Below are 6896 nucleotides of genomic sequence, written 5' to 3' on the forward strand. Positions count from 1 at the left end.
CTGGAATAGCTGGTCGCCGAAACCTCGGGGCGGTGGAGGAGGGACCCGCAGACACAGGAGCAAGAGGCTGTCATTGTCCTGGTGTTGTGTGACGTTAGGGCAGAGCAGTGAGGACTTCAAGGGCTCTCGTGTCCTCACTTGGCCAAGCTCTACTTATTGTGCCCTGTGTTAGAGGTTGCAGCACAAGCACAACGTTATCCTCATGATCATACCCCATGTGGTAAATTACTTTCCGGTGTGAGAGACAAAAGGGGGATGCTGTTTCCACCCCTCTGTTCAGAACTGGGGGTCGGTGGTTTAAAGTGGAAAATTAATGGAAAAGGGAAAGTATTGGTGAGCTTCTAAAAGATGAAATTGTGTCAAACGAATGTTGCTCCTCCTACACCAAGAGAAGAAGCTGCTTGAACAGCAGAGAAGCGGTGGGAGAAGCTTTCCTTTAAGTGACTCTAGTGCCTTTCTGTAAGAAAGCAGGGGAATGTGGTCGACACCAATTTCAAAGTGGGGTTATTAAAACTGGTTTGGAAAACCCCACTCAGAGTAATTACTAATCATTCACAGTCAGACTGCAAGGATGTATTGAGTGGGATTCTCCGCAGTTCTGCTCTGATTTGATGTTATTTGGTATTTTCATTGACAATTTATGCTCATTAAATTGCAGGGAACACCAGACCTGAGCCAACTACTGACAGAGTGGAAGACAATTAAAATTCAGAATGAACTTGATGAATTCCAAAGGGTTAGAATGCAATTCGGTAAATCCACTCATGGGTTTGACAAGTGGTATTTGTGCACCTCAGCAGAAGTAACGATCAGCTGAACAAATACAGGATGGGACAGGAGAGGGTGGCGATGGTAGATATTCTCTTGGGGTTACGGCCAGTCACCAGCTGAGTATCGTTCAACAGCATCCTGTTCCTGGAGAAAAATGCCTGTTACAGAAGGTATGATGAGGAATGTAGTCTGTAAGGTACATGGCACGGTCCTTCTTCCTCATGTGGTAGAAGAAAGGCTTTCTCGGAACACGGTGTCTGGGTGTAGGCACCGCGCTTCATGGAGAATGTGGAGCAGCTGGAGACAAGCAGAGCAAAGCAATGAGAGGGATGATGAGATGGAAGAGAGGGCTTGTTTCAAGGGATGGGAGAGACTGAGTAAGAGGTAGCTGTGAAGAAGGAGGAAATAAGCACTTTTTCTCACTGCTGTGGGCAGAAGAAAAATGGATTACGTTATGGCAGGAGACATTTAGCTTAGACATCAGAGTGGGTGGTTGCCCTGACAGCAGGAAGAAGAAAGCTCTGCAATACCTTTCCTGGGCAGGTTGTGGAATCTCTGGAGCTTGAGATTTTAGAGGAAAAGTCGGTGGGCATCTCACAGGGCGGGTGCAAATGTGAGTTGGGGGTGGTGGGAGCAAGGCTTGCTGGAGCCTCTCCCAGCTGGTATTTCTCTTACATTTTCATACTAAAACCTGTGAGGGAGATGGAGAACTGCTCTGGAGCAAAATGCAGTGGCACTGGCAGAGCTCCTGAGCTTGACCTCAAGGCTCACAGCCATGTGTTTCCTTTTTCATCTTGTCTTTTAAAATAGCACTTGTGGTAATAACAACATCTGTGGGGAGGCTGGCCCACGTCTGCATAAGTTAGTACGGACTTTGTGACACCACCCAGCGCAGGGCACCCTCCGCTCTCCATTTCCCATTTCTGGGAGTACCTCTGCACTCCCGACTTCTGGAGTGAACGTGTCCCACACCTTAAATGTACATTTCTGTTGTGTAAGAATAGGCGAAGTGACAGCAGTAAGTTACACAATCATATGTGTGGCAGTAGAGCACACAACTCCTTGATGCTTCTGTACGTGCACTGGGATAATCCAGAGTTTGGAGCCATTTATCTCTTACCCAGTTATTGTGGCGGAATCATAAATCTTTTGCTGAATTTTTGCCAGAGAAATTTTTGCCTCTTACTCTGTTTAAACCGAATTCTCTCTTTTATTTTTCCTAAAACAACATTCCAGCTGAGAAGAGAGCAACCAGGGCTGGTACCGCCCTGCCTTTTATTCCCCCGGCAGATGCACAGGTTGCTGGGCACACATGCGATACCCTATTTCCTACTCCTGGCCAAAAAAGAAAATAAAAATCCCATATTCCTGCGCAAGTAAGCTCCATCGAGCTCCTGCCTGCCAGCAGAAGGTTTTGCAGAGGCTTGGGGCAGAGAGAGGAAGACACTCACTCCTTACCCATACACTAAAAATAGGCTGACGCCATGCAAAGAGCTCTGCTGTGAATTTCCTTCTGGCAGGCAGCCACGCAGCTGCTTTAGAGTTTTAAGCCGCGATACCTCTCCAAAACAAGAAGTCACTGAAGTTAAACACAGTCAGCAACGTTTTTAATCATATTACTCCTTGCTGTGTTGTGTGCAGGTAGCTTACTGGGATCTGAGTTGAAATTTTTTTTTTTTTTTCACTTAAAGCATGGTTTAAGACTGGCGCAGGTGATCCCCAGAGTCTGCAAAGCTCAAAAGAGGGAGGAGGACTTTAATCTACAAGTGAAATACTCAGGTGACGCATCCAAAAAGTGCTTTCCTGCAGAGTAAGAATGGCAGTAGTTGGGCTGCAAAAAGTTTTTAAACTCTCCGAATTGCTGTTAACGAAACATCCTTAAACCCTGATGTGATGATATGAAATTGGAAGGTCAGTTCCTTAAATGAGACCAATATAAAAAGAATAAACACAAGACTCTCCAGGCAGTTGGACTGAATGACAGAAGTGATTCATTCAGGTCTTGAAGCCTAGGACTTACTTGGTTTTGCCATATTTTCCAGTGATTTTTACCTACTTATTATTGCCAACATTTTGCCCTAAAATAAATCACATCACGTTCTGTATGTTTTGACGATGAAGACTGATGTGGCAATTGAAGTATCGGGCTTCCTTGTGCTTTGTTTCCATGGTCGTTCATTGTTTAGACATAGCAAGAGTCACGCTCTCCTTTACCGTCATTTCTCATTTGGAGCAAGAATATTTTTCTAAGACAGCAATTAAATCTCTGGATTGTTTTCAGCTATTTCACAGGAACCACTGAAAGCGCAGTAATTTTGCAAAGCTGTTTTTTCCCCTCCTGATTTTTTATTGTTGAATATCCAGCTTTTATTGGAATCCTCTGTATCCAATTATCTGATTTGTGCAGCAATTAAACAGAGGATCAGCGTCATTGTACTTTGCATTCTTTTTTAAACTCTGATCACTAGCAGGAGCACACTGTGGCTGTGCGTTGGTAATTTAAGATGCCCCAGGCAGGGGTTCAAAGGGATGGGAGCTCTCCTCTGTCTCACTTCCCCGTGGAAAGCCTCGCTGGTGCTGCCGAGCAATACTTCCACCAGAAGGAACCCAGTTTGGAAAAATTTTTCCAGACTGGGAGGAAAGCAAGCAACCTGAGGCTTAGATAAGCCTTGGTGAGTTTAAAACCTCTTGATGCTTTCACAGTGTAAAACTTGGATTAGCCCATCAGATATCACAGATTTACAATTTGAGGAGTGGATGTCAGTCAATGGATAAAATTAAGAGCAGAGGTTTGGCAAAAAAAGGTGTTATTAGAGGCAAAATTCTCCTATTGTCATCTCTGTTGAGCACTTTAAGATATCTTACATTTCTGCAATTAGAGGTACAGGATCTATACAATTCTGTAATTAGACATACATTGCTCTGTTCTGCAATTAACTGAGCGTACGCTTTGCTAAATAGGGTTAGTGTCTGGAGCCAGAGAGGTTCAAAAAACATCAAGCTTATTTCTTTTTTCAGGACTTTGGACTTTCTTAGCTGTCTGGAGAGAGGGTTCAGATGAGGTCCTGTCTTCTCCCTTGCCGTGGGGCCTGGCAGTCCTTCTGAGAACCGTTCTCCCCCTTCCCATCCCTGGGGGGGGGTTGAGGACAGATTTCTGAGGGGGCTTTCCAGTGGGTCAGGCAGGATTCTGGGTGGGCGACAGATAGTGGGCAGGAATTCTCGCTCCCTGCTGCCTGGTTGGTTATCTTCAGACCCCATATATTCACTTATTTCCCCATGGTTCTGAAAGCACTCTTCCACTGAACTATGTCACCGTGTCCTCACCAGGTACCTCCTGCACCCTTCACCCAAATCCAGACGCAGGGTCTGCTGTTACTCCCTGGAACAGCGTTTAATACCCGAGGATCCAAGTGGTGCCTTTGCCAGCTCGTACCGTACAGCTCAAAGGGCTTACGGAGGGAAAGGGAGTCCCGAAGGGCGGTTCCCTCCCGGCCGGGCTCGTGCTTTGTCTCTGCTTCCCTTGCCATCTGCCCAGAGAAGATTGCTGAGATGCTTGAAGGGCTGCCAGGGGTGGGAGGCAGAGGCTGCAGCGTGTGAGCTCTGCCACCTGATGCCTGCTCTGCCTTGAGACGGTGCCAGCTGGATCCGCTCGGCAAACCCAGCCTCTGTCAGCCAGTTATCTGATCGGGCTGCTGCCTCCTGGGCTCTTGCTGGTCTTCCTCATTCTTCTCCCCTCTTGCTGAAACCACCTCCTCTTGCCTCCTCTCCAGTTTCTCTGGGCACGTTTGTCTGTGCTGGTCTCGACAGGTTCCAGAGGTTTTTTTATTTTTTTAAACAACCCTTGTGTCTAGCTCACTTCCGTATAGCTGTACAGACACCTCTTCTGAGACCCGCAGCACAGCTGGTCTTCCATAGCTTTTTAGAAATGCTTCCTGGGGTTCCCAAGCAGGTCCTGTGCTCAGGTGCCTGCTGAAAGCAGATGAACCTGTTCACTCCTCAGAGAGCAAGTGGGCAAAGTGGGGAGACCCCACATCTGGCCCTCGCTGCCCCTTCCCCAGTGGAAGGACCTCCTGCCAGCGCCAACCCCCTGCATTTGGAGTCCTCCAGCCTTCCCTCAGGCTTCAGCTGAAGGTGTGCTACGAACGAGGGTCCAGCGCAGATACCCTGGGCTGAAGCCCTGCTGCCCGTGGCTTCTTGTACTTTCATCTCAATGGTGCCTGTGTTAATGGAGTAGTTGGCTAAAACAAGCTGCTCAACTTCAGCCCGGGCACTTCCATCTCCCAGGGGTCCTGTGCAGCCCGAGGAGTTGGCTGCACGTGCGTGTCGCAGTGTGGGCATCTGTCCCCTCCCGCGCTCCCAGAGAGCAGTTCGTTCCCAGTAAGGCAGCAGAGTAAGGTGGCTGCTTTATTAACATCAGTCATGTTAATTTTGGTGGGGTATGTGCTGAAACGCACCACCCAGAAGCTCCTGGGTCACCCGGGTATCTTGTCGATGGAATGAGGGGAGCAGAAGAGTTTTCCTTGTTCCTGGCGTGGGGAAGGCCCCTCACTGGTGCTGCCAGTGAAGGAAGGGATCTGCTCCTCGTAACCGGCCCCGGCCCTGCTCTTTGTTCTGCTCTGGGGTCGCTGGGTCCAGCCAAAGGCAACGGGTGGGAGGGCAAGGGGGTCAGCCCGGGCCTTGCTGTGTCCTTGGCACAGGGTTTTTGCCGCTGCGTGACAAGGTCTCTGATGAGCTGGTGGTTGCCCTGGTGCGGTGGCAGGGGCTGGCCGGGCGGCCCTGCAGCCAGCACAGAGCTGTCCTCAGCCTGAAACGAGCTCCTGGGCTTTCACCTTCTGCTGCGGGAAAAGTCAGCAACTCCACCAGGCTGCGGTGTTCAAGCTGGGCTTGAAAAACAGCTGTTTCAAACCTAAAAAAAATAAGAAAAATACCTTCTTGGTAGTTATATTGTTCAGGCTTCGACCTTTGTGTCCGGACAGGTTCAAACAAAACCAGTGTCCCAAGGCAATTTCAGGTGTGCCATCCTCCCCGTGCCCTGGGGAGCTGCTGCTTCCCACGGCCCTCCCCTGCCCGGGGAGCAACGTCCCTGGAGAGCGGGAAGAGAAGCCAGCCAGGCTCCGAGCTGGGGGGCAAGGTGGGACCCCCACATCCTGGGTCAGGGCAGCAGGGCTCGGGCTACTCAAAGCCTTGGGCTACTCAAAGCCTTGGGCTACTCAACGCCTTGGATGTCTCCAAGGTCATCAGGCCCCACAGCACGGGGTTGTGCTTCAGGTCTGGCAGCAGAGCCCACTTCCAGCTGCACTGCTTCCCTGACAGGACCTGCCTTCACTGCTTTTCTGCCGTTTTAAGCTAATCCCTGTTGAAATTTCTGCAGGCCCTCAGGCCAGCCAGACCTTGGCAGCCGCTGGCACTCGTAAATCCGGCCGGGCAGGGGATGCCTTTGGGGATGCGCAGTGCCAAGCACCAGCCTCCCCGCTCTGTTGTGACAGACGCTGTCACCCGTCTGGTCCTGCTCAGCCGGGGCCACCGGGATCATTCTTAACATGTGTTGGCAAATGAAAGCCAATAAACACCATAAATACCAGCCCAAAGAGCGGCGTGGTCTCAGCAGTCCAGGTCTGCAGCAGTCCAGGTCGGTGCTTCCGAGGACGGTTAACATTTTGCGATAAGCCAACACTGAGTGTTTTGTAGTAATTGTGTAATTCTCCTGTCAGGGACCATTCCTTGTGCTCCCGAATAGAGCAAAATGTCTGTAATTCCTCCAACCCCCCCCCCCCCCCCCCCCACACGCGCAACCTCCTTCTTGGCAAGTATCTCTGGAAGCTGATAATAAAGTAAATACCAGCAGTTCAAAAAAATATAATTCTGTATTGGAGAAAACGGAGAGCTAAGGATGCCCTGTGAAACAAAATTTTTGCTTTAACCACTGCAGACTCTTAACTTAATTTTTATAAAATCCTGGCCTCATAGGATTTCTGGTATGGATGCTGATTGTAACTTCCTTTAGGTACTATTAATTCCTTAGGTACTATTAGGTACTATTAATTTTCTTTTAAATGTTAAATTTTTGACAACAGCAGATATATCTTCATAGCTTCATTTCCTGGTACCAAGAGAAGAAAGTGGGG

The 6896-nt window shown here is 49.1% G+C and overlaps 1 long non-coding RNA gene across 1 annotated transcript in view; it reads right to left on the reverse strand.

Annotated features, from left to right (window-relative positions):
* Window positions 1-3245: 3245 nt before the first annotated feature.
* LOC106900877 overlaps window positions 3246-6896 on the reverse strand; it is a 6070-nt gene continuing 2419 nt past the window's right edge. Inside the window, exon 3 of the long non-coding RNA XR_001414216.1 lies at window positions 3246-5677. This is a non-coding gene — a long non-coding RNA (uncharacterized LOC106900877). The remainder of the gene's footprint in view (window positions 5678-6896) is intronic.

This window comes from Calidris pugnax, unplaced genomic scaffold (assembly GCF_001431845.1).
Source record: "Calidris pugnax isolate Ruff unplaced genomic scaffold, ASM143184v1 scaffold294, whole genome shotgun sequence".
Lineage (NCBI taxonomy): Eukaryota > Metazoa > Chordata > Aves > Charadriiformes > Scolopacidae > Calidris > Calidris pugnax.